General features: G+C 40.8%; 1 protein-coding gene across 1 annotated transcript in view; it reads right to left on the reverse strand.

Moving 5' to 3' along the window:
- The window catches only part of PLCL2 (phospholipase C like 2), a 185154-nt gene extending 160436 nt beyond the window's left edge, over window positions 1-24718 (reverse strand). Inside the window, exon 1 of the mRNA XM_077750889.1 lies at window positions 24644-24718. The gene's annotated coding sequence lies outside the window, so the exon portion shown is untranslated. The remainder of the gene's footprint in view (window positions 1-24643) is intronic.
- Between the last annotated feature and the right edge of the window lie 1347 nt (window positions 24719-26065).

Consider the following 26065-nt stretch of genomic DNA (forward strand, 5'->3'; position numbering starts at 1 on the left):
CATGGGTTCAAGGCCCGCATTGGGCTCGGCAATGACAGCACAGACCCTCCTTGGTATTTTCTATTCCCACCCCCCCCCCCCGCCCCTTCCCCACTCACTCTCTCTCAAAAATAAGTAAACATTTTTAAAAATCAAAAAAAAAAAAAGAAAGAAAGAAAGAAAGGGAAAGAAAAAGCAGGACACCTGGTGACTCAGTCAGTTTAAGTGCCAGACTTCGGGTCAGGTCATGATCTCACAGTTCGTGGGTTCGAGCCCTGCATCTAGCTCTGTGCTGACAGCTAGCTCAGAGCCTGGAGCCTGCTTTGGATTCTGTGTCTCCCTCTCTCTCTGTCTCTCCCCTGCTAGCGCATTGTCTTCTCTCTCAAAAATAAATAAATATTTAAAAATTTAAAAAACAAAAAAAAGTAAGAAATTAATGGGAAAAAATCGCAAATCATGAGTCCCAGAATAAGAATTGCTGCCTTAGTCTAAAGATGATTGGACTCCAAACTGAAACCTTAAAAGAAAATAAATTCTACATATGGATACCCCATTTCAAAATGCTTAAAAATTGTCCCTCTCTGGCTCATAAATATGCCCATTCCTAACTTATAACACCTCTTCTATTGGAAACAAATGGTTCTGAGCCAGATACAAATTAAATGTTGCTTTGTAACTTTAAGTAAACCACTTCATGGCAAGTTGGGAGAGACTCTCAAAATTTAATGGAGGTTGAGGGGAGAGGTAGATGAATACCTAGTTATACAATTTCCACCAAGCCATTTTCGAATGCAAATTAGAAAGTTATACTTATGAGTTAGATCATTTTAGTTCAATTCAGCGCATGTTCCTGCCACAGAAATCATGCACTTACTTAAATTTTAATAGCAACATGTATTAGAACTGATCATTTCTTTAAAAAAAAAAAGAATGTAAATGCAAGCATTTTACTTGTGAGAGAAGAGCTTGCTATAATTTCGTAAGCTTTCCAACTCCTTAAAAAAAAAAAAATACTCTTTAATCCAGACTGATTCTTTGACCATAAAGAAAGGCGGATGGCTGGTGGTTCCAACTGCCACACTAAATAACTGCAGACAGGGGCCAGGAGGAGGGTGGGAGCAGGATACGAAAGGGAAGTCAAGATTGGAACATACAGCAGTGACATGCGCTGAGTGTGCTAAGCAGACAGATGTATCTGGGGCTCCCAGGACGCATCTGACTACAGACATCAACTGAAGACTCAACAGCGAACCCCTAGTTAACTGCTGCCATGGCTGTGGAAAAGTTGTCCAGGATGAAGCCTGAGATAAGGGAAGCAGGCCTGGTAACCATATGGCACGGTGAGCCCTGATGACCTTCACTGGTGGCAGACGGTGGAGGAATGAATGCAAGGAAAGGACACAGAGCAGAAGATCACACTCTTGCAAGACCCAGCTGAAGAGAGAGCTGAAGAGGGAGGAAGGGAGGTTACGGCGACCTTCCTTGTTTAAGAACCTGAGCATATATGCGTGCTCACAGAGGAGACACACGCACAGGGGGAGAGAAGGGGAGCTGGGGCACAGGGACAGCCGGGAAGGCAGGCAGGCAGCCCCCGACCATGAAGAAGGAAGACTGGTGAACAGCTCTCAGGACAAAGGCTCAGGGGTTTCTCTGAAGAGCAGGAGCTGAGACCGTATGCTAAGGATGGTGGTGAGGAGGTGACAGGATGGACATCCTCAGATTTCCTTGCCCACAGCTGTCCACTTGTGTGGGTGCTACCCACCCAGAGTGAGGGATGCAGACTTGGCCCAGAGAGTGGAGTCGGGATCTTTTCCTCTGAGAAGGACAGTTTGTGACCCTCAATGGCACCGGCTCCACCCTGGGTCATGTGACCGTGGGAATGGGACTGCCCCAGCGCAGCTGGCACGATGGCCGCCCCCACATTCTGAAGGGTCTCCAGCTGCCCTGGAGCCACGCCTTCCATGTAGCTCTTGAAAGCAACAGGTGGCCTCCAGAATGGCCCAGTGTGATACTACTGTTGCTCTCTTGGAATGACAAATAGGTCCAGCCTGCTAAATAAGTTCAGAAAAAAAACGTAACTTTTTTCACTTCAAGGACGCATAGATGCTCTGCCTTATCAGAAGAAGCACTGAAGCAGTTAACTTTTCTACGTAATAGAGGGCCAGAGACAAATGCTCAAGGCACTAGACTCCAGAGCCCTCACAACAGAAAAACAAGTTCTGGTTTCTCGGTCAGCCGTACAGCTCGGCACCTCAAATAGGTGCTGCCCCAAGATTAGCTGCTGATGATACTGGGTTTCTATTTTTGTCTCTTGTTAGTTAAGTGGGTGAAGAATTAAGCGCCACCTTCCTGATTTATGTGAGTAAACTGTGTGAAGGTATCTGGGTAGCATGGAGAGTGAATGGAGGGCCTGATGGCAGGCCAAGGGTACTGGGACCCCCCTCAGCCTTTGCTAACATTCCGTGTGACCACATGTGACTTTGTACACACAGGCCTCCACATTTCGCCTGTAAAATGGGGGCCACCAAATGATGTCTACGGCACAAGACAACTGTGAAAGGAAACTGAGCTGATGTTAAATGTGCCTCTTAGAAATTAAAGAACTATGCAAATATGAGGTGTTATTAACATACAAATGAATTTGCTCCTTTTTTTTGTTTATGAAGGTTTTTTTTTAACCATCATTTTATGTTTTCAAAACACCTTGCTTTAGGGGTTTTAAACTTATTTCAAAACATCAGGATAATTATCAACCAACAGATCAACCAACATGTAGCTATATTTCAATTTACAGAAAATACGGTAACATAAAGAGTTTAACTGGGGGATGGGCATGGAGGAGGACACTTGTGGGGATGAGCACTGAGTGTTATGTGGAAACTAATTTGACAATAAACTATTTGTGAAAAAAAACAAAGAGTTTAACTGATTTTCTTAAAAGTCAAAATTTAAGATAGATATGAAGCTCAGATCCTCTGTCTTCAACTGGATACTCTCTCTGAGAAAAAAATAAAAGTGTAATTTGTAATTTTGTTAATGAAAAGCATTATCTTTTCAAGTACACTGAAAAAATACTAAAAAAAATACTAAAAAATACAGAAATAACTGTATTTAAGTTATTGCCTTAAGGGACTGCATGAATTTTTCTCTCTGAATTTTTACCGCAGTCCTCAATAATATGAAGGTGATTTTCTTTAGTATCACAGTCACTGTACTACACAGACCCTTTTGAGATCCTGAGATGAAGACCTCAACGTCGCTCGAAAACAATCGTGCCAGCCCCCCAGTTCACAGACCTGAGAAATAATAACAGTGATGGGCTGGGGAGAATACACAGGCTTCGGGATCAGTGTTTCATTTAAAACAGTAAGCAAACTAAAGTCAAAGAGTGAGCGAAATTAAAAATATGAAACCAAAACATGATATTCAAATAAGGTGGAACAGCAAGTATTGAAAACAACATTTTAAGTTATGGATGATAAAAGAAGGGGAAAAATTAAAATATGACCTTTAAAACAGGACAGAGGTTTTGCTGGGGTTTTTGAGGGGAGGAGTGCAAGTAGCTTAATGGATTTATGAGCAAACTTACAGGAACAGCATGGACCTTTCTCACACAGAAAATCAAATCAACAGTAAAATGGCAGAAACTGAATCATTCAGATAACAGATCCTCCTCAGATCTATACAGGTTTTACTTAACACATCAGTTATGCAACGAGTACTTACCCAGGTGCCCAAAAGACATGTAAGAAATCTGGCAGACAAGAAATCTGGTATTTCTTACAGCAAAAAGAGGAGAAAGCAGAGTCCTTTCTATCACACAGAGGCACAGACCCTAAATCAGAGCCCTGAACTCTGGACCGGCAGCCCTGGGTCTCTAAGGTCAGATTCCTGAGCGCTGGAGCTGGATGGAGTTCATGTCTCACACTGGAGCCTCTCCAGGGACACCAGGGGAATCCAGCCTCCCAACCTACTTGAGGCTCTTCTCAAGTTGTTTTTAAACCTAACCCCAGGGGACTGCTCAGTCCAGATGCAGCAGAAGAGCCTAAGGCTAGATTAGCTGTCCTCTCTACAGATGAAATTGGCCTTCCTGCAAACATAGTTGCTTGACTGTTCCTCGCTCTCTCTTATCCAGTTGTCACCTTCACAAGCCAGACTAACCTGTCTACTGTTCTTGTTTGCACACAGGTCACAGCTCCACGGCATGTCTTGGGGACGTGCTTCAATCTACCACTCACGTGAATTAGCTCCTGGAGCTGTTTATGGAGGACATCCCCTCGACAGCAACAGAGGCAGAGCACCCCAGAGCTGCCTGTCCCTTTCCTTACACCTCTGTTTTCCTCTCCATCACCTTTAAAATACAGCCTCCTGATGAGTGTGCCCAAGTGTGTGCCAACAGTGGATTAAGGGACTGCCGAGATACTGATTCCAGCACGCACCCTCCCCGCCCATCCCTACCCTCACATAGTTGGGTGGCACCTCTAGCAATCTCTTCCAGCTTGCTGTGCAAGGACATCTCTTCCTATCGATAGCCTGGTACGGAACAGGTTGAAAGCTATCTTTTGGAGCATGACTGACGGATCCAGTGGCCCCTGGTGTTCCTAGGAATAGTGGGTCAGGGAGCTGCCGAATTCTCTCTGGGGACAGGAGCTTTCTCACACCCTGTTACTCGGTGACATCTTCTAAGGCATCTTCCTCTTTGTTTTTTACCTCGCTATCTGGTAATGATGAGGACAGCAGGATAAAGGCAGTGGGTCAGGGCGCTGCCCCAGAAAGAACACTTCTCATCTACTTTTAAGTAAGGAGCCCAGCAGAGCCCCGTAAGCCTGCTTTTCGCACTGTTTCACTTTCTTGTTCCCAGGTCCCTCGGGATAGCGTTCATCAATAGCAGCTATTCTTTGGGACAAAAGGGCTATTTGACTATTTAAAAATATTCTTCAACAATACCGTCTTCCCTAACAAAGAAGATGGATAAGAAGATCTAGCTAATTATGTTGTAGGAAAGAATTTTTTCTTTATAGATTCTTTGCTTGGAAAATACTACAGAGTACCAAATTTTCACAAAAAGATTATAGGCTTTCCCCCCAAAGAATGTTAGAGTTCATTTCTACCATTCTTCCCACTTATAAAGAAGGAAACTAAATTGTATATCTCAATAAGCAGGTCCTCATCATGATCAGGAAGGCACCATAACACTCCTCTGCTGCCAAACTGTGGGGACTCCTCCAGCCTCTAGAGACCAGCGTCCCAGAGACTCGGCCCTCCTATCGGATTCTTCTCTTCTGTAGTGTCTGCCCAGAAGGAGCGGACACAAGCTTCTCTGCTGGAAGATCCACCCATGCTAATGTGGAAGAGAAATAAACTGACCTGACAGAATAAATGTGAATGATGATGATGTGCTAACAGAGCAACCAAGTTAAGGAGAAAAGTTACTTGGTGTGTACTTAAGGCCATGACTACACGACACTGGATAGTTTCGTGTTACCACTTTGCAGCCAATAAAATATATTTTACAGATGCTCTGGGAGCTCAATGGCCATTCTTCTTGACCGCAAGGGGCTGTGTGGCAAGAAGAAAATGCCACAGCATTCAGAAAGCAGACGTTCACCCAAAGGTCATGACATACCAGCCCAGACTGTCAGCTCGCCACAATGGGGTGCACTGAAGCGTCACTGGATTGGTTCTCTTCCTCCCAGCAAAAATTACACGTACAGAGAGATACCTCTCTCACAAGTGTCGATTTATAATCTCCTGAAAAAATCCTGAAAAGGATTTTTACTGCACACGGCCACCTAAACACAAGATGAGGTGCTTAAAGGAAATGTAAAGACTCCTTTCAGCAAAATCTGAAATGTACAATCACCAATCTCTAGAAATAGTGCTCGTGGCTCAGTCAAATATTCCCAGCAGGGAGGTTCTCCTTCCACGTGCAGAATGTCCTAGGTGCACAGATGTTCTTTGTCTTATGAGGGATAGAAAAGAGTCAAGAGATGGATGAGGAAGTAGTACTGCACAGTAATGATTAATCCAGGTAGATTAAGGCTCCAAATAATCAACCCAGGCTTTGCAGGGAGAACTGACACAACATACTCCCTTACTTGGATCAAAAATACATTCTTCTGATGAGTACACAGTATAGACTATTTCATACTTTAAAAAATTCTGTTTCTCCAGATTTGACTAAGGAATTTTTCCTCTTCTTCAGTATTTTTTATCCCCTCAGAAAAAGGGCAGCTCAACTCCTTACGGGAAAGCTCCTCAGAAGCAGCTGAAGGTTTTGCCCTACCCACTGCACCCCACGAGCCACAGGATCACCCCGAGTCTGTCTCCTGCGGAACCCCAGAGCTGCCCGCTCGCTCATCTCTAACAGAGCTAAACGCAGCGCAGACCTAACGTAGGAGAAGGGCTTCACAGCTGTTCTTAACCCTAGCTACACCTTAAAATCTCCCAGGGCACTTTAGGAAATCCCCCAAAATTCTGATTTAATTGGACTCGAGTAGATCTACACATTATTAATTTTAGAAACCAGATTTAATTCTGGTGTCCTAAAATGACCCATCTAAAGATTTGGTGTTTTCCGCACCTGGAAGAGTAGTCAGATGGGACAGTAAGTGTTCAGTAGAACTAAAACCGTATGCTGACATCTAGGATTCTAGGCATTGAGAGGTGATCAGCCAACTCTCACTTTTGTCTTAAAGACCTGGAAAACTGGTTTCTGTTTGCTAACTGCTTCTGAGATCAAAAAGCGCAATCTAGAAAACTGTCATGCAGAGAACAGGTGCTCCACAAATGAGTGGTTCTCAAAGTTTTCTATGAGTAGCACACTTTCGAATATTAAACTTTCTGAGCGCACCTGAAGGGATTCAGACGCTCAACACGACACCAAGTCATGAAAACTCCCAGCAATCACAATAGTGTAAAAATGACTCCAATGACCAAGACACCCTTCACCACGGGGTCACCTTCCCACACAGGCCCAGATACTTATGTGCCCTCAATACAGCCCCGAAAGAGAGAGTCATCACATTGCCCCAGCAGGCTGCCCGTCCCTCTACCTGCCCTCTGCACCATCACTCAGCTCAGGACGCCCACCAGGTTTGACCACGGCACAAATGCTCCACTGCAGCTAAAAGACACGTGTTGATCACCAGACTGAAGCATACTGTGAAAGGCACCGCCCGCCACCTACTGCAGAGTGAAGCAGCCAATAAAGTACTGGAGTTTGATTCATTTTCACAATGGGTTTGTTCAAATCAACCTATTTATTGAAATATAATGTACCTACAGAAAATTCATGAGTGTATACACGTCAATGGATTTTTACAAAGTGCCCACTCTTGAAGTCATCCCCAGATCCAGCAGCCAAAAATTATTGTCATGCAGCACCCAAAAATTACTATTGGTTCCACCTCCCAGTCATTAGCCTCAAATGTAACCACTATTCTGATGTTTATCACCACAAATTAGTCTGCCTGCTTATGCACTTACATAAATGGAATCCTACTATACGTATTGCTTTATCTCTGGTATCTTTCCCTTAGCTTTACCTCTGATATCTTTCCCTTAACATTATGCTTGAGACACTGGCATGGTACATATAGCAGTTATCTGTTCATTTGGTTCTTTCTTTCTTTCTTCTTTATGATATTCCATTGTATGATATGCTATTTTACAACATGGGCATTTTGAGTTGTTTCCAGTTTGGGGCTGTTACAATTAATGCTGCTATATAAGCATTGTTGTACACATCTTTCAATCTAGCACATTTGGGTATATACCTTGCTATATAACTAGTAAGAAAGACAGTGTGGTGTGAATAGAAGGGTAGGCAAATAAACCGATATAACAAAATAAATTCCAGAAACAGACCCACACATACACAGTCTCTTGATTTATGATGAAGGGCCAATACAATGCAGTGGGGGGAAATGATATTTTCAAATAAATGGTGCTGAATTAATTCATCGGATATTTATATGGACAGAAAATCTTGACCCATATCTCACACCATACACAAAAATAAATTCCAGATATACTGTGGATGTAACTGTGAAAATAAAGGTTCTAAAATTAAATAAATTAATATCTACATGGTCTTAAGCTAAGGTTTCTTAAATATGACACAAAAATAATAACCATAAAGGAAAACACTGATAAACTGGATTCACTAAAACTAAGAATTGGCATTCAATAAAAGACACCCTTTAAGACAGGGAAAATACAACTCACATACTAGAAAACATCTTAAATATATGTATCATACAAAAGACATATCCAGAAAATGTAAAGAAGTCCTACAATGTTTTAAAAGATAAAAGCCCAACTTTTTTAATGGGTATTGAACAAAAGAAAATATCCAAATGATGAAGAAAACATATGAAAGTGTGTCCAACATCACTAGTTATCAGGGAAATGCAACCTAAAAGCCACAGTAAGGTACTACCACATAACCATACTAAGTGTTAGTAAGCATTTAGCACAACCAGAACCTGGTGGGTGAAAAATTACATGATAATATCTACTAAAGCTAAACATATACATATCCTAGGTCATAGCAATTCTACTTCTAAGGTTATTTATAATATATAAAAAATTTATGATAATACATATAAACTAGAGAAAGCCTTGAACAGATCTCTTTCAACAAACCATCGAAAACTCCAAAGATAAACACATTCTTAAAACTGGCATTATATCAGAAATTCTATGAATTCCAATATGAAACATCTGAATAATTCTTTAGATATTTATTTGGACTATTAGCATGGATTGCTAGAAATAAAAATTTAAGTTAATCACTGCATTTCCTTCAATAAGAAACATTAAGCCATATTATCTTTTGAAAAATCACATCTACTATGCCCACAGGATATCAGAGCTCAGAAGGAAAATGAAAAATAAAAGATAGCAGGAAACCATATGGAGAGAGTCATATGGCTTGTGATTCTAATGGTAACTGCAATGAGGTCACTTATCCCTCTGTGGCCACACTAATTGGTCAAGAGCAAGAGAGGCTTCATCAGCAATGCTCATAAAAAAGAGCCAACCCCTTCCTGGGCATTTTCAATTTTGAGAGCAGACACCTGCTACCCATCAGTCTCTTATAAGACAGGACTCATGTCAACCTACCACTACATTATTTGATTTGCTCTTAATCGTTACTATTTATAAACAGTCTTCAGAGTATACACATGCACAAGTATAGCATGCATACACGTGCAGCTATCTATAGCAAAAAACAAATTCTCAAAAATAGCTGTTTGGAAGACCACATCTCTTGTTCTATTAATACTCATATACTGCAGTATTACATAACAAATTTTTTCCAATTCTGTTATGCTAATATGCAAATAAATGAACTCAACCATCGCCAGGAGCTAAATGTACTAATCAGTACGGCCTTGTGTATCTCTAACTACAAAAGAATTTTACATAATCTCTTTCCGTTCTAAATATTCCATGAATCTACATTATTAATTACTTTTAAATCCAGCTGCTTGGTTTCTGGCTATTAACATTTACAAATCAGTATATTTAGCCTGCTCCATGAAAATACCTGAATACCAATTTTCTAGTAATGTGTTGTAAGGATTAATGCATTCTATAATTTCATAATTATTTGCAATTCCAAAACAGTAATAGGAATAGATACTAATAGAAGAAGCTCACCTAAAAACAAATTGTTACAAATTACTATCTGCTTTCTCAAAGCTAACAGAGAGGAAAAAGACAAGATCCTGGCATTGTGAATGAGATAGAAATCTATAGTTTTGTGGATGAGACAGAAATCTATGGTGGACAGGACTATCACTATGGCTTTTTGTTGATTAGGCACATATTGGCTTCATCCTAAGATTCAGCCACAAAAGGCCAAAATTTCCTAAAAATCACTTATCTATTTTAGGACTGGTAGAAACGGCCATGATGAAGGAGTCAGAATGCCTTAGGCAAACAGGAGAAAAAAGGAGAAAGTCAAAGATACATGTCAGAAGATAAAGTAGAAAGTGGGGGATGAGTAGTTCAAAGTGTGGGCTTTCAAGTCAGTGAAACCTGGTCTCATGTGGGCTTTGGCTCTTACAGTTTCTGTGACCTTGCTTGGAAATTCCCAAACCTTGAGGAATGAGTTTCCCTGTCTGTTAAAAGGAAATGATAATGTCTCCTTGCAGGCTGTGGGGAGACCTGCATGAGATGATGCATATAAAGCACTTCCCTTCTACACCCAATCCTTGAGTTGCAACAAAAGGCAGAATTTCTAACACTGTATGACAAAATATGCTGAGGGATTAAAGATCCTACTTCTGCAATTCTGCCTATTAGTATTCTACATTCTTTATGTACTTTCTTTTTTACTATTAATTCTACAGCACTCCCAATGAATGTCTTTTGACAATCCAATATTAATGACAATAAAAAGTAATTCAGGTCCTTAAAAATAGGCTAAAATTAAGCAGAAACTATATATATCAGTTAAAGAAACTAAATACCAGAAAAGAGATTAAATGCTTTAACAAAAAGTAAAGATCTCTTGCCATGGTTTTTCAAGTTTGATAGCAGAACATAAATCAAAAGAAATTTTCAAAGGTCTACTCTGATTTCAGGGGCACAAAAGGGGCAGATCATTTATATTAACATCTTGCAGAATAATTCTTGAACCAACCAAATTCCTGGATCTAAATTAAATGAAGGCATTTCCTTCCATTTGATTGTTTCCAAAATTGTGTATGTGAAATAAATTTCTTCTTTGAAGTACACAGTCCACTGAGTTTTACATTCAATCAAAACCAACTGGAGTTGGAGGAGGTCCAAGATGGCAGCATAGGAAGATTCTGAACCTACCTCTTCCCACTTAACACCAAATCTACAGCTATACATGGAACAATTCCTGCTGGAAAAGAACTAAAAACTTAGCTGAACAAACCCCTCCACAGAAAGGAATAAAAGAACCACATCAAGATGGGTAGAAGATGCAGAAAGACAGGGTCTTGCCAAAAACTCCATGCCTAGCATAGCAACCCACAATGGGGGTGGGGGAGAATTTCACAGGTCCAGAGCCTTTCCCCAAGGAGTAAGAGCATCATTCCCCACATCAGGCACACCAAACCTTGGGACCTGCATGGGAAAGATGAGGCCCCCAAAATGTCTGGCTTTGAAAATAAACAAACAGGGCTTATGTCCAGGGGTCCCAAGGGGTCAATGGGAATCTGAGATAGTCATTCTGAGTGGCTTATGTATTGATTTGCTCATCCTAGGACCAACACAAAGGCAGTAGTTTGAAAGGTAACTGGATAATACATGAAGGAGATTCATTTTCTAATCATAAAGCATCTGTCAGAGGGGCAGGAACCTGGTGGGATTCTGTGGGGACAGAAGCACTGGTGAGCACCATTTTCGCACTCTCCCTCCATCTTGCTAGTTCAGGTGGGTATGCATGGATACAGCCTTGCTAAAGCTGCCAGTATGCCCCATCCCAGTGTTCTTCTCCTATATCTCTAAAGGGGTGGGCATGGCCTGCCACAAGTGCTCTTCCCCAATATCACTAACGCCACATGTGAGCTGCACCCTCAGCACTCTCCCACAGCCTGATAAAGAGTTCAAAGTAATGGTCATGAAGATGCTCACCAAATTCAGGAGAAGAATGAATACAATGAGAACTTCAACAAAGAAATGAAAAATACAAGAAAGTACCAAACACAGGCCACGGAGCTGAAGAATGCAATAGCTGAACTGAAAAATACACTAGAGGGGTTTAACAGCAGACTAGATGAAGCAGAAGAATGAATCACCAACCTGGAAAACAGGGCCATTGACCTCACCAAAACAAAGCCACAGAAAGAAAAAAATAATTCTAAAAAGTAAATATAGCTTAAGGGATCAATGGAACAACATCAAGCAGAATAACATTCACATTATAGGGGTCACAGGAGAAGAGAGAAAGGGGCAGAAAACTTATTTGAAAAAATAAAGATTGAAAACTTCCCTAACCTGAGGAAGGAAAGAAAAATCCAGGTTCAGGAATCATGGAGAGTTTCAAATAGGACAAACCCAAAGACATCCTCACCAAGAAATATAATTAAAATGTCAAAAGGAAAACATAGAATCTTAAAAGCACCAAGAGAAAAGCAACTTTTAGATAAAATGGAATCTGTATAAGACTATCGGCTGATTTTTCAACAGAAACTTTGCAAGCCAGAAGTGAGTGACATGATATATTCAAAATGCTAAAAGAAAAAACTTCCAACCAAGAATACTCCACCAGGAAAGATCATCATTCAGAATTGAAGGGAAAATAGAGTTTCCCAGATAAGCAAAAGCTAAAGGATTTTATCAGCACTAAACTGGCCTTACAAGAAATGTGAAAGAGACTTCTTTAACATGAAAAGTGAACAACTAATAACAAGAAACCATAAAGGTAAAAACCTAACAGGTAAAGATAAATATATAGTAGAAGCAGTGGATTAACAGGGTGCCTGGCCAGCTCAGTTCATTGAGAGTCCAACTCCAGCTCAGGTCATGATCTCACAGTTCATGATTTGAAGCCCCTCACTGGGCTTGCCACTGTCAGCACAGAGCCCACTTCAGATCCTCTGTCCCCTCCCCTCCTGCACCCCTCCCCTGCTTGCACTCATTCTCTCTCTCTCTCAAAAATAAATAAATATTTTTTTTTAAAAGTAGTGGATTAGTCACTTAAAAGCTAGTATGAAGGTTAAAAGACAAAACTAGTAAAATTAACTACAATTAGTTAAGGGATACACAAAATAAAAAGATAACATATGACATCAAAAACATAAAACATAAGAAGCAAGGGTAAAAATGTAGAATTTAGAATGTGTTAAAATTTAAGTTGCCATCAATTTAAAATAGATTGCTTGACAGGCTGTTGTAAGTGAGCCTCATGATAATCACAAAGCAAAATCCTAGAGTAGATACATAAAAGATAGCGAGAAAGCAATTGAAACATAACACTAAGGAAAGGCATCAAACCACAAAGGAAAAGAGCAAAAGAAGAAAGAAACAGGATCTAAAAATTAATAATTACTTCAAATGTAAATGGACCAAATTCTCCTATCAAAAGACAGAGTGGCTGAATGGATTTTAAAAAAATAAGATTCATCCATATGTTGCCTATAAGAGACTCAGTTCAGATCTAAGAACACACACACCAAAAGTAAAAAGATAGAAAAAGATCTTCCACATAAATGAAAAAAAGAAAATTAGTGCAGCTATACTTATATCAGATGAAATAGACTTTAAAGCAAAGAGTATCATAAGAGACAAAAAAAGTGGGGGTACACTACATAAATATAAGTGTACCAATCCAACAAAAGGATTTGTAAATATTAATACACCCAAAACAGGAGCACCCAAATATATAAAGCAAATATTAACCGAACTAAAGGGAGAAATTGACAGTAATACACTAATAGTAGGGGACTTTAATACACCATTTAGATCAATGGATAGATCATCCAGACAGAAAATCAATAAGGAGACACTAACCTTAAACAACACTTTAGACGAGATGGATAATAGATTTTAGATGGATAGACCAGATGGATATAGAGATATATTAATTGATGCATGCAAAACATTCTATCCAAAAGCAGCAGGATACACATTCTTCTCAAGTTTACATGGAACATTCTCCAGGATAGATCATGTTAGGCCACAATATGTCAGAATAAATTTAAGAAGACTGAAATCACAGCAAGCATCTTCTCTGACCACAATGATATAAAAGGAGAAATCAATTACAAGGAAAAGAACTGGAAAAATCACAAATATATAGAGATTAAACAGCAAGCTATTGAACAACCAATGAGTCAACAAAGAAATCAAAGGAGAAATCAAAAGATTCCTTAAAACAAACAAAAATGAAAATACAATAATCCAAAATCTAAGGGATGCAGCAAATAACAGTTCTAAGAGGGAAGCTGGTAGTGATACAGGCCTACCTCAAGAAACATGAAAAATCTCAAATAAATAATCTAACTTTGCCCCAATGGAATGAGACAAAAAAGAACAAAATGAAGCCCAAAGTTAGTAGAACGAAGAAAATAATAAAGATCGGAGCAGAAATAAATGAAATAGGAACCAAAAAAAAATTAGAAATTATCAATGAAACTAAGAGGCAGTTCTTTGAAAAGATAAGCAAAACTGACAAATCTTTAGCTAGACTCACAAAGAAAAAAAGAAGAAGACTCAAATAAACCAGAAATGAAAGAGAAGCATCTGGGTGGCTCAGTCGGCTAAGCATTTGACTCTTGGTTTCAGTTCACATCATGATCCCACGGTCATAAGATCGAGCCCCACGTCAGGCTTTGTGATGAGCATGGAGCCTTCTTAAGATTCCCTCTCTTCCTCTCCCCCTCTCCCCTGCCTTCATTCCCTCTCTAAAAATATAAATGAATGAATGAATGAACAAATGAATAAGAGAAATGAAAGAGTAGTTACAACAGATACCATAGAAATACAAAGCATCATAAGAGACTACTATGAATAATTACATACCAACAAACTATTGAACTGTTGATAACTCTGGAAGATATGGATAAATCCCTAGAAACATTCAATCTTTCAAGACTGAATCATGAACAAATGGAAAATCTGGAGAGACCAATGCTTCCAAACTCATTTTATGAGACCAGCATTACCCTGATACCAAAACTTAACAAGCACCACAAGAAAATTACAGGCCAATATCCCTAATGAACAGAGAGGCAAAACTGCTCACCAAAATATTAGCAAACCAAATTCAAGAATACATTAAAAGGATTATACACCATGATCAAGTGAGATTTATTCCAGGGATGTAAAGTTAATTAAACATCCACAAATCAATCAACATAATACTCCACTTTAAAAAATGAAGGAGAAAAATTATATGATCATCTTAATAAATGCAGAAAAAGTGCCTGACAAAATCCAACATCCATTTATGAAAAAAAATTCTCAATAAGCTGGTATAGATGTAATGTATATCTCAACCCAATAAAGGCTATTTTTAACAAACACATAACTAACCTTATCCTCAACAATGAAAAGCTGAAAGCTTTTCTGCTAAGATCAGGAAGAAGACAAGGATACCCACTCTTGCCACTTTTATTCCACACAGTATTGAAAATTCTAGCCAGAGCAAGTAGACAAGAAAAAGAAGGAGCATCCAAATTAAAAACAAAGAAGTATAACTGTCGCTATGTGCAGATGACATGAAGACTTTACTGAAAAATTGTTAGAATAAATGAATTCAGCAAAGTTGTAGGATACAAAATTAATACACAGAAATCTGTTACATTTCTATATACTAATAATGAACTATCATAAAAAGATTTTTCAATCCCATTATAATTGCATCAAAAAGAATAAAATACCTAAAAATAATCGTAACCACAGAAGTGAAAATCCTGTACACTGAAAGCTGTAGGACACTGAATAAAGAAATCGAAAAAAGATACAAATAAATGAAAAACATTCCATGCTCATGGGTTGGAAGAACTCATATTACTAAAATGTCCATACTACCAGGGGGGCCTAGGAAGCTCAGTCAGTTAAACCTCAGACTCTTGATTTCTGCTGAGATCATGATCTCACGGTTTGTGAGACGGAGCCTCGGGTTGGGCTCTGCACTGACAGCAAGTAGCCTGCTTGGGATTCTCTATCACCCTCTCTCTTTCTGCCCCTCTCCTACTGGTGCTCACTTGCTCTTTCTAATATAAATAATTTTTTTAAAAAAACAAAATTTTTTACAAAAATACCCATACTACCCAAAGCATTTTACAGATTGAATGTTATCACTATCAAAACTGCAATGGCATTTTTCACAGAACTAGAACAAGTAATTCTCAGATTTGTATGGAACCACAAAAGACCCCGAATGACCAAGGCAAACTTGAGAAAGAACAAACCTAGTGGTATCATACTCCCTGATTTCAAACTATACTATAAAGCTATAATCATCAAAACAGTATGGCACTGCCACAGAAACAAACACACAGATCAAAAGAACAGAACAGAGAGCCCAGAAATAAAGCCACACATATATGGTTAATCAGTATACGAAAAAGGAGCCAAGAATACACAATGGGGAAAGGACAGTCTTTTCAATAACTGGTGCTGGGAAAAGTGGACAGCCACATGCAAAAAAGTGAAACTAGGCCACTATCTTATACCATACACAAAAATTAACCCAAAATGGACTAAAGAGTTAAACATAAGACCTGAAAGCATAAAACTCCTAGAAGAAAACATAGGCAATAAGCTCTGTGACACTCGTCTCAGTGTTATTTATTTTTTTATCCAGCTCCAAAAGCAAAGGCAACAAAAACAAAAATAAACAAGTGGGATGACATCAAACTCAAACACCTGTACACAGCCAAGGGAAGCATCAACAAAATGAAAAGGCAACCTAGTGAATAACAGAAAATATTTCCAAATGATAGATCGGATAGGGGTTAATATCTTAAATATATTTTTTAAAACCCTCATATAATCAATAGTGAAAATCAACAACAAAATAATCCAAATAAAAAAATGGGCAGAGGATTTAAATAGATATTTTTCCAAAGAAGACATACAGAGGGCCAACAGACAGACACATGAAAAGATGTTCAGTATCACTAGTTATCAGGGAAATGTAAATCAAAACCACAATGAGATAGGACAGAATACCTGTGAGAATGGCTATCACCAAAAAGATAAGCAATAACAGGTGCTGTAGAGGACATGGAGAAAAGGGAACCCTTGCACACTACTGTTTTTGGGAATACAAATTGGTGCAGCCACTATGGAAAACAATATAGAGGCTTCTCAAAAAAAGTTAAAAACAGAACTACCATATGATTCAGTAATCCTACTTCTGGGCATTTATCCAATGAAAACAAAAACACTAACATGAAAAGATATATGTACTTCTATGCTCAATGCAGCATTACTTAGAATAGCCAAGATACGGAGACAACCTAAATGTCCACTGATGGACGAAAGCATAAAGAAGGTACTGTTTATACAACAGAACTCTATGCAGCCATAAAAAAGAATGAAATCTTGCCATTTGTGACAACATGAATGGACCTTGAATTATGCTTAGTTATTATGATAAGTGACTTATTTAGTCAGACAGAGAAAGACAAATAACTACCAGAGAATTTCACTTATATGTGGAATTCAAAAAGCAAAAGAACAAACATTACATAACAAAGCTTTTAGATACAAAGAAAAGACTGGTGGCTATCAGCAGGGAACAGGCTTCGGGGTGGGCAACACAGGTAAAGGGGACCCACTGTTTGGCGATGACTGGCAACTAGACTAATTGTGATGATCACTTTGTAGTGCATGCAAACATCAAATTATTATGATGTATACCTGGCACTAATATAATGTTTATACTAATGTTACCTCAATTAAAAAAAAAAAACAGTTGAAGGCTAAATAATATCTTCTTGGAACCCCTAAGTTACACCATCCATGTCTATTCAACAAGTATATACTTAAAAACATGCTTTCCACAAGACATTAAACTAGATGTCTTCACAAACTCTTGCTGAATATGATCAAGTTACCTGAGAGGCAAAAAGAAACAGGACTGTATAGAGATACTGAGTGGTGGTTGGAAGCAGAGAAAGGAACAATTCATTCTGAGAAGTGATTACCTGAGGAAGACTTTGAAGATGACAGAGAGGAGGGAAGCACACAGGCTGAGAAAAGAGGTGTAAATCTAAAGGCTAAGTTGGGCGTGGAGAACAGTCACACGGGGCTTCAGCATAGCAGATCAGTAGGGTGACCACATTATTTATCATCCAAACCGGGACGCCTTTCAGAGGGGAAGGACGCACTCTTAATAATTTGGTCAGGACAAAAGGTGTAAATCTAGATTGGGCAAATCAAGATGTATGGGCGCTTGGCTTAATGAAAATGATGTTCAGTACCCTCCAATCACTTAGCTGGGGTGACTGAGGTATGTGACAGTTGTACTGACGCATCCGATTTAGAAAAGCACCAAAACAAATCATTTTTGAAAGCATCTTTAGAATATGTCTGAGAAATTTCTCTGGGTATATTCTGCATATTTCAAAAGACAAAACTTCCAAAACAGGCATGGCAGATCTCCAACTCAAATGGAACTAAGTGAGTTTGCTCAACTCAGGATAAACTCCAAGAGAAACTAAAAATGACAAAAACAAACATAGTAGGTACTGTTTATGGACTGCTTCTTAGGCACCATACTCTGCTCTATGTCACATACACATCATCTCATTTAATCTTCATCCCAACGCTATGAGAGGGGATTTAATTTTTTTTTCCATTTTAGAGACTATGTAACTAGACACACAGACTTAAATACCTTGCCCAAGGCTAAAGGAAGCAAGGGAACCAGAGTCTGATCCAAGCACCTCACTCCACAACCTCTATTTTTCTTGCCACTATTCTGCCTCTTGAATAATCCAGACATGTAGCTTGTGACCCAAGTGCAGCCCAGCTGAGAATATCAGCTCAAACACAGTTTACATAACTGCCCCTGCCAGGTGACCAAGCCCTGGTGGCCAGCGGTGCCTAGCCACCTGCCCTTCTCCACCACTGGGAACTAGCCAGCAGCCAAGAGTCCTGCCAGCAGCCTGAACCACTCACATAATTGTCACGAAAGCTCAGTGATTAATTGTATGCTCTGAGCACCCTAAAGCTATGCAATTATTCTGACATAAAGAAAATAGGTACTCCTGAAACTTCCCTGGTGGCTGTGATTTGTTTGAGCCACTACTCAGCACTCTTATGCCCAGCACAACCCTCTCGATCCACCACAATTATTAGTAGAAAAAAGCTGGTCAGGCAGCTTGCAAACACACAGTTTCTGGCAAACTGGTAAAAATATCTGAATAACCCTTGCATTGCAAAATCCCATTAATACAAAATAAAAAGGTAACCAAACTAATCTAGAGGTCTTGTAGATGACAGCCAGAACTTGGTATTAATAAGAAATAGAGAACCTATTCTTGAATATATATGTATAAAATAAAGTCTGGAGAGAAAATATGAATGTTCATACTTCATTAAATCTGCATTTAGGCTGTAGATAACACTGCCCTATTTTGTTGAATAATGAAGAATGGGTAACTCAAGTATTTAAAAAAAGAAAGAAAAGAACAGTCTAGTTTAGCACTCTTGCAGAAGACACAGAACTATAAAAGGAACTGAACAGATTCTGGGAGAGAGCATTCTAAGAAAATGACTTGAGTGACCAAGATCAGCAATTAAAAAAAATAAAATAAACACTTTCCTGTCAGTTGTCTATATGGATTTGGTGAAGAAACAAACAAACAAAAAAAAAAACACAGATCAAACAACTGTTTGGAGGAGAGGCTGGAAAACAAGAAAGGGAGCAAGTAATTTTTAGGGCATGAAAATTAATACCCTCTAACTGCTCCTGCAAACCGAACTCTGAATTGTGACAAAAGCTCTTTGAGTGGGCTGAGACAAGCAGCCACGCCCTGGTCTTTCAACAGTTACCCTGTGTGGCCCAAAATGCATTAGTACAAAGTGAAGTGGAGAGTTGCTGATTGGGCATTAGATTTTTCTGACCTAAATGATCCAGTCTGCCTATCTATTCACACCAACTCACTTTGGGATCCAATTACTGTTTGTTTAATATTTAGGATATGCCCATACGTTTGCTGGGCATACAGTTGTCTCTCCCTTCCCTCCACTCAAAGCAAAGAAACAAATAAACAAACAAAAAAATCTAAAGCCAAATGCAGACATTATTTTTAAGATCCAATTCAAGAAATGGTTATTGAGTACCTATTATCCTTGCAGAACTGATAAATACAACCCTTCTTTTGCCTGCAAAACGTCTAGTTTAGGGGTGCTTGGGTGGCTCAGTCGGTTAAGCATCCGACTTCAGCTCAGGTCATGATCTTGTGGTCTGTGGGTTTCAGCCCTGTGTTGGGCTCTGTGCTGATGGCTCAGAGCCTGGAGCCTGTTTCAGATTCTGTGTCTTCCTCTCTCTCTGCCCCTCCCCAGCTCGTGCTCTTGTCTCTCTCTGTCTCAAAACTAAACAAATGTTAAAAAAAAAAAAAAGGCTAGTTTATTTAAATCAGAGGCCAATATAATACCCATATGTACATTTTTATTATTTTGATTAAATACGCATAATAGATGCAAACGTCTGCTTCTTCCCTACCTTGGGGCTCAGCATTGATACACAGGAATATATATGTTGGTATAAAGGTAGTAAAAGGGATTCCCCTACACACTATGATACTGTGATAATGACATAATGATATTAAGAAAAATAAGGGCTGCCTTGGACAAGATCACACCATTGTCCCAATGAGGGTGGAGGCTCTGGTCAAGCAGCCACAATAGGTAACTACAGCTGCCTGTCTGTATTATCTCTCAGCTTCTTCTGCCAAAGGAATGGAGCCTTTTGATTCCCTCCAATATCCCCTACATTTAGAGCGAAAAATTGAATGCGGCATTCCAAACCACCAGTGCTACCTTAATTATACAGAAAATTTAAAACTGTCGGTGTAATCTGGGGAGCAGTGGAGTGCAGCCTAGCAAAATGGGGTAAACCAGCTCTGGCACATTAGGCAAGTGGTTAACCTCTCTGAACTCTGGTTTTCTTCAGTCTCCCTGGAGAGGGCAGGACCATATCACAGAATTATAGTAAGCATTTCCCATGTGTTTTTGCACATAGTGCTTAATAACTGGCACCTGCTGTTATTACTCTTAACTACCAAAAATGCAATGGCTTAGTTCCTACCTATTAAAAAAGTACCCAAGATCAGTGGTTGCCACAGCCCGGGCATGGGAAGAGGGGAAGACACGAAGGGACTAGGAGAATTTTTTGAGGGCAATGGAATTATTCTACATTCTTATTGTGGCGGTAGTTACATGAATGTGTCTTTTTGTCAAATTCACAGAACTGAACATCAACAAGAGTGAATTTTACTTTATGCAAATTATATCACCTTTTTAAATATACCAACCACAATATTCAATTAGTTTTAATTAAAATAAACCATCGAAACTAATGGGCATTTTAACTTCATTTCTTTCTAAAATGAAAAAGAAATCTAAGGCCTAAATGCTACTTGACATTTTTAGACCAAGTCTTTGAGTTAAAGGATTGAGGTATTAGTAAAAAAAAATAGATGTCACCTAAACAACTGACCAAATTAGCTGTTTCTTTTTTCTTTTTTTTTAAATATTTTTATTTATTTCTAGGAGAGAGAGAGACAGCGTGAGCAGGGGAGGGTCAGAGAGAGAGGGAGTCACAGGCTGAAACAGGCTCCAGGCTCTGAGCTGGCAGTCAGCACAGAGCCCGACGCGGGGCTCGAACCCACGAACCGCGAGATCATGACCTAAGCGAAAGTCGGACGCTTAACCGACTAAGCCACCCAGGCGCCCCCCAAATTAGCTGTTTCAAATGAAAGCGTGGATTGTACTGAATGGTGTGATGAAATGAAATATGGAAAGAGAAAATGAAAGTGATGTTTTCGTTTACTAGATTACTTAAGATTACAAAGATAATGGCTCCTTCCCTAAAAACTTGGTAATGGGCTTAGTAAATAATCTAAAAAGTGTAATACTATTTCCAGTTACCTAAGGAAAAGTAGAGAAGTCAGGTGATGAGTTCCATGATTTATTTCTCTTCTCACCGTATTTGTAAAAGATTCTATAAGGCTCCTCACTCTGAATCTTCATCAACACTGTTCCCATAACCAAGGAGTTCCTTTAGTATAGATCTGTGCAACTATTTTGGCAGTAAATGTAGTTTTACAACAATTTCTTACTCAACACATTTACAAAACAGATGGAGTTCCAAAGAAATGATTTTAAATGAGAAATATAATTCTGGTCAGCCCACAGTGTATCTCTACATATGTCCTGCATCTCAGCAATAACCCCCTTTCTGTGATAACTGCTTATCACAAATGGGCTGTTATTTCATCCTCTGACTTGGGGATCCCCATACAAGAGGAATGTCAAGACAGTAATGAAGATGAAAGCTAGGAAACAGGCATAGCTCACCAGCCCATCATTTCAACTAAACCAACCTCATAAACACTGGCCTCTCTTCCTTAGCCAGAAATTCCCTGCCATGACCTCAAGCCCCCAATTATCACCTTGCTTACCCATCCACTCCTGCCTCTATCTTTTCATCACCTGACTGAACTCATCCCTTATATTCAAAAAGAACATAAGGAAACTAATGAAAAGATGTCACTATTGCTTTTTTACATGAGCTTCTACTAAGCTTTTTTTTTTTTTACTGTTTTTTAACAAAGGTGAAATTATTTCTGCCATTCGTGTGACAAAAATGTCTGTGCACACTATTCATTGGTTAATGAAATTTTATGTTAAAGATCTCTTTATTCTATTAGAATATTGTCTTGATACTGTTACGTCTACAGTAAATACCACACTAAGTTTCTAAAATCTTGATCCTCAAGGCACCAAAGCAAGGGGAAATATACCAAATAGTTACCTACTTAAATATAGCATACCCCTTTCCTATAACCCAGGCTTGATCAACTTTCAACACTATTTCCATTTCAAAGGGTATTTAAGAAAATACACATTAACAAAGAGGAAAGAAAAAGGAGTAAATCAAGTCATCTTAGGAGGTATAAGAAAATGAACAAGATATGAGACTACTAAACACCAAGCCACCAATTTTAGAAATTAACAGGACTTAGATAAAAATATGTGCTTCCTTATCATTCCTCCATTCATTCAGGAAGCAATCTATTGAACCCCTAATATGTTCCTGGCAATGTGTATCCAGCAATACGACTCTGAACAAGAAACCAACTGCCTTCATTAGGGGAAAAAATAAATGACAAAGATAACTTTCAAAGTTTCAAAATTCAAAAACCAGTGATTGCTGAATAATTAATGATTACCCCCATGTGCCTCTAGAATCTTCAATGAAGAATGATATCTACCAACAATTTCATAATTCCACATATCAGAAATATTGGCAAATCATCCTTATTCCTATTCTGAATATAAAATAAAAATAGCTGTTTTAATTAAATAAGTTAACAGTGTGAATCCCACTGTGAATACCAATAAAACTTGATTTTTCTTTTTAAAGTACAAAAATAGGCTCTCCAACAAATTGGGTAAGAAGAATTAAAATTAGGTAAGCTGGTATCTTCTCTGAAATTTCACCTCAAATTTCATTAAAACCATAATGCAGTATCAATACAAATATTAGGTAACCAATAAAAACAGAGTTGACACATAACTGTTAGTAGGATTGATGATCACACATAGTTGATAGCAACTTCCATGGAAACAGAAGCTACAGAGTAAAAGAAAATCTAAGTCACTTTTTAAAAGCCAGGTATGCAGCAAAAAAAAATGTTACTTTCCTTAAACTCTCGCCTACTGCAGGTAGTTAACACACTTGATCTTTAAGCCCTTCACTTGAGCCCTTGCCCAGACATAAATTGTACAAACAGATGACAAAGCGAAAAGCAGTTTCACAACTGCCTGTTACAGAGGATAGGAAGGTGGTATATTTCGCGAGATTACTGCAGAAGCTGATAACACCATGAGACACTACAGAGTACTTAGAAGATTTCTGTAGGTCCAATTAAATTTGAAATACCACCAGTGCCAAAACTGTGGCCTGTTTTGCCCTCTCTCCCATGGGTTATCAGCCACAGGAAGGGTGGGTGTAGCCCTGTCAATGTGCTTTGCTGCTCACTGTCCTGGTAACCCCTTGATTTTCAAAAAGCAATGTTTTCATACTTGCTCTGAACTTAAGCAGAATGAGCTCCTCTTGCCTAAGGCTCCGCTCTTCTTAGCTCATCAACTATTTTTTTTTCACTTCATGTCACAAGAAGTATTTTTACACGGCAGAACAAAATGTAGTATTAGAATGAAACCACCACAAACTCAGAGGAGTTCCTAATATTACTTCTTGAGTTTGAAATGCACAAAACAATTGCTGACTTTCTGCTGCTAAGTATCACTATGCAAAAGATATCAAAACCAAGCAAACTGCTCAAAAGAACTTCCACAGAACTGGAGGCCTGCCTACTGCAGCAAGGAAAAGATTAAATTGTGCAGAACTGTAATGTCTCAGTGCTTTTGAGCCTAAGAAAGCGGAAATCTTCATTTGTGTTCAGAAACCTACTCCATTTCTCCGTGTGAGTGAGTGACCAGAGATTTTGCACCCTCCAAATATCACCAATTGCAAGAGGCAACTAGATACAGGTCAGAAGAAACCTATTAAATAAGCCTGTTCACCCCCTTGGGATTTTTAAGAAAACGTTTTCACATAACCACTGTCTTTAACATACAATAGACACGTTACAGGCCGTCTGTTACCAGCCAAGGCTACCACAAAAGAGAATGTCCTGCCCAGCCAGGTGCAGGCCATAATTCCAGGCCAGTCCTGGGAGAGGTGACAGCCCCAAGTTCAACTGGAAACGTCTGAGCACAGCTCCCCCTGCACATTAAGGATCACCTCTCCATTCTTTCCAAATGCCGTTTGCATCCAATCCCTTCAAGCACCCCAAGAACCCATGCACCCGTGGTTCCCGTTAGCAGGGGACTCCTCTTACAACCCTCTCCTTCCACCACTGCTCCCCTCTTGGGAAACTGACCCCGGGAAAGGCTGGGGGTGGACGATAAGCGCCCTTCTCTCACCTACCTTGATGATGCTGCTCCGGCGGGGCAGGCCGCCGGGTTTGCTCTCCCGGGGGAGGGGGCAGGCGGCGGGGCTGGGGGTCGGNCCCTCCCCGCCCCTCGCCAGGGGTCGGAGTGCTCATCACGCGCGAACCAGGCTCCCGGAGCCGGGCCGGGGCGCCCACCTTGGCCTCAGGGAAAGGGGAAGCGGCGGGAGCCAGCTGCTCTCTGGCCTCGCGGGGGCGCCTCCCGAGGGTCTCGCGGCCCAGGGCGGGCGGGGTATGAAGCCGGGTCTCCCCAGACCCCAGAGACGGTCGCGTGCCGGGCCCCGCTGCAGCACCCCCAGACTCTCTGCCGAGGCCTGCGGCACCGAGAGGAAGCGCACGGCGGGCAGGGGCGGCCGGCCCATGACAGTGGCGGTGCAACCAGGGGCAGCTCCTGAAGGGGGCAGCCCGGACGCCCCCGCCCGCGGCCGTCTCCTCCAGGCTCGGCGCTGCCCACCGTAGGCCTCGGGACCTTGGTCGTCGCCGTCGCGGCTAGCCGTGGCCAGGTCATGGGGCCGCGGGAACCTAGCTGCGGAGACAGCGGACGGCAACCGGAGGCGGCCACGGGTCCTGGATACCCGGGTCCCCTAGAGCTGCGGCAACTGCCAATCACCCGCCCGGCGCCCCAGGGGCAACAACCGCGGCGGCCTCGGGGCCGGGGGCGAAGGTCTGGGGCTCGAGGGCTCGGCCTCTGCACCTCCCTTCTGCCCCCGACCGGCGCACCGGACTCGTTCCCCTCCCACCCAGCTCTGGAAAAAGCCCTCCGGACGTTCCCCTCTGGGCTTCCCCACGGGGGCAGACCTATTTCACAGACAAAAACTAATTCCGTTCCCCGGGCTCCTGAACTGTGAATTGATTCAACTGGGTGCAAGGATGCTGGGGCGCGGGTGGGGGTGGGGCGGCGAGAGGTGATGAGTAAAGGACCTCGGCAGAGCCTGTCCTGGGCTCTCTGAGTCGCCCTACAGAGACTTAGCACCGTCGTGCCTCCCTCCCAGGGTCCTTCTTGATCCCGCCGACAGGGACGGCGGCTGGTCCAGCCCGCTGCGGGCCCGCGCCTTAAGTCGGGCTCGTCTTTTGGGGCAGCAGCCTACTTGGATCAGAACAGCCAGGCCCTCTTCTCTCTAGTCCTTGTCCCTTCTTCCCCTCCCTTAATGCTCCAGGTAGAGTGACCTGCCTAAAAATCAACCCAGATGTTGCCGTTCCCCAGCACAAACTCCTCCCCTGGATCTCCATCCCTCGAGCAAGATGGGGCCCAAACTCCGCAGGATGGTACGCGGGGCCCCACCCAGCCTGGCCCCACCCACCTCCCCGTCCCAGGTTCCCTGGCTTCAGCCTCCAGAGCTTCTCCAGAACCCCAGCCCTTGTCCAGCTAGTGTTTCCTTTTCTGATAATGCACTTCCCGA

Source organism: Crocuta crocuta, unplaced genomic scaffold, assembly GCF_008692635.1.
Source record: "Crocuta crocuta isolate KB4526 unplaced genomic scaffold, BGI_CrCroc_1.0 scaffold279, whole genome shotgun sequence".
NCBI lineage: Eukaryota > Metazoa > Chordata > Mammalia > Carnivora > Hyaenidae > Crocuta > Crocuta crocuta.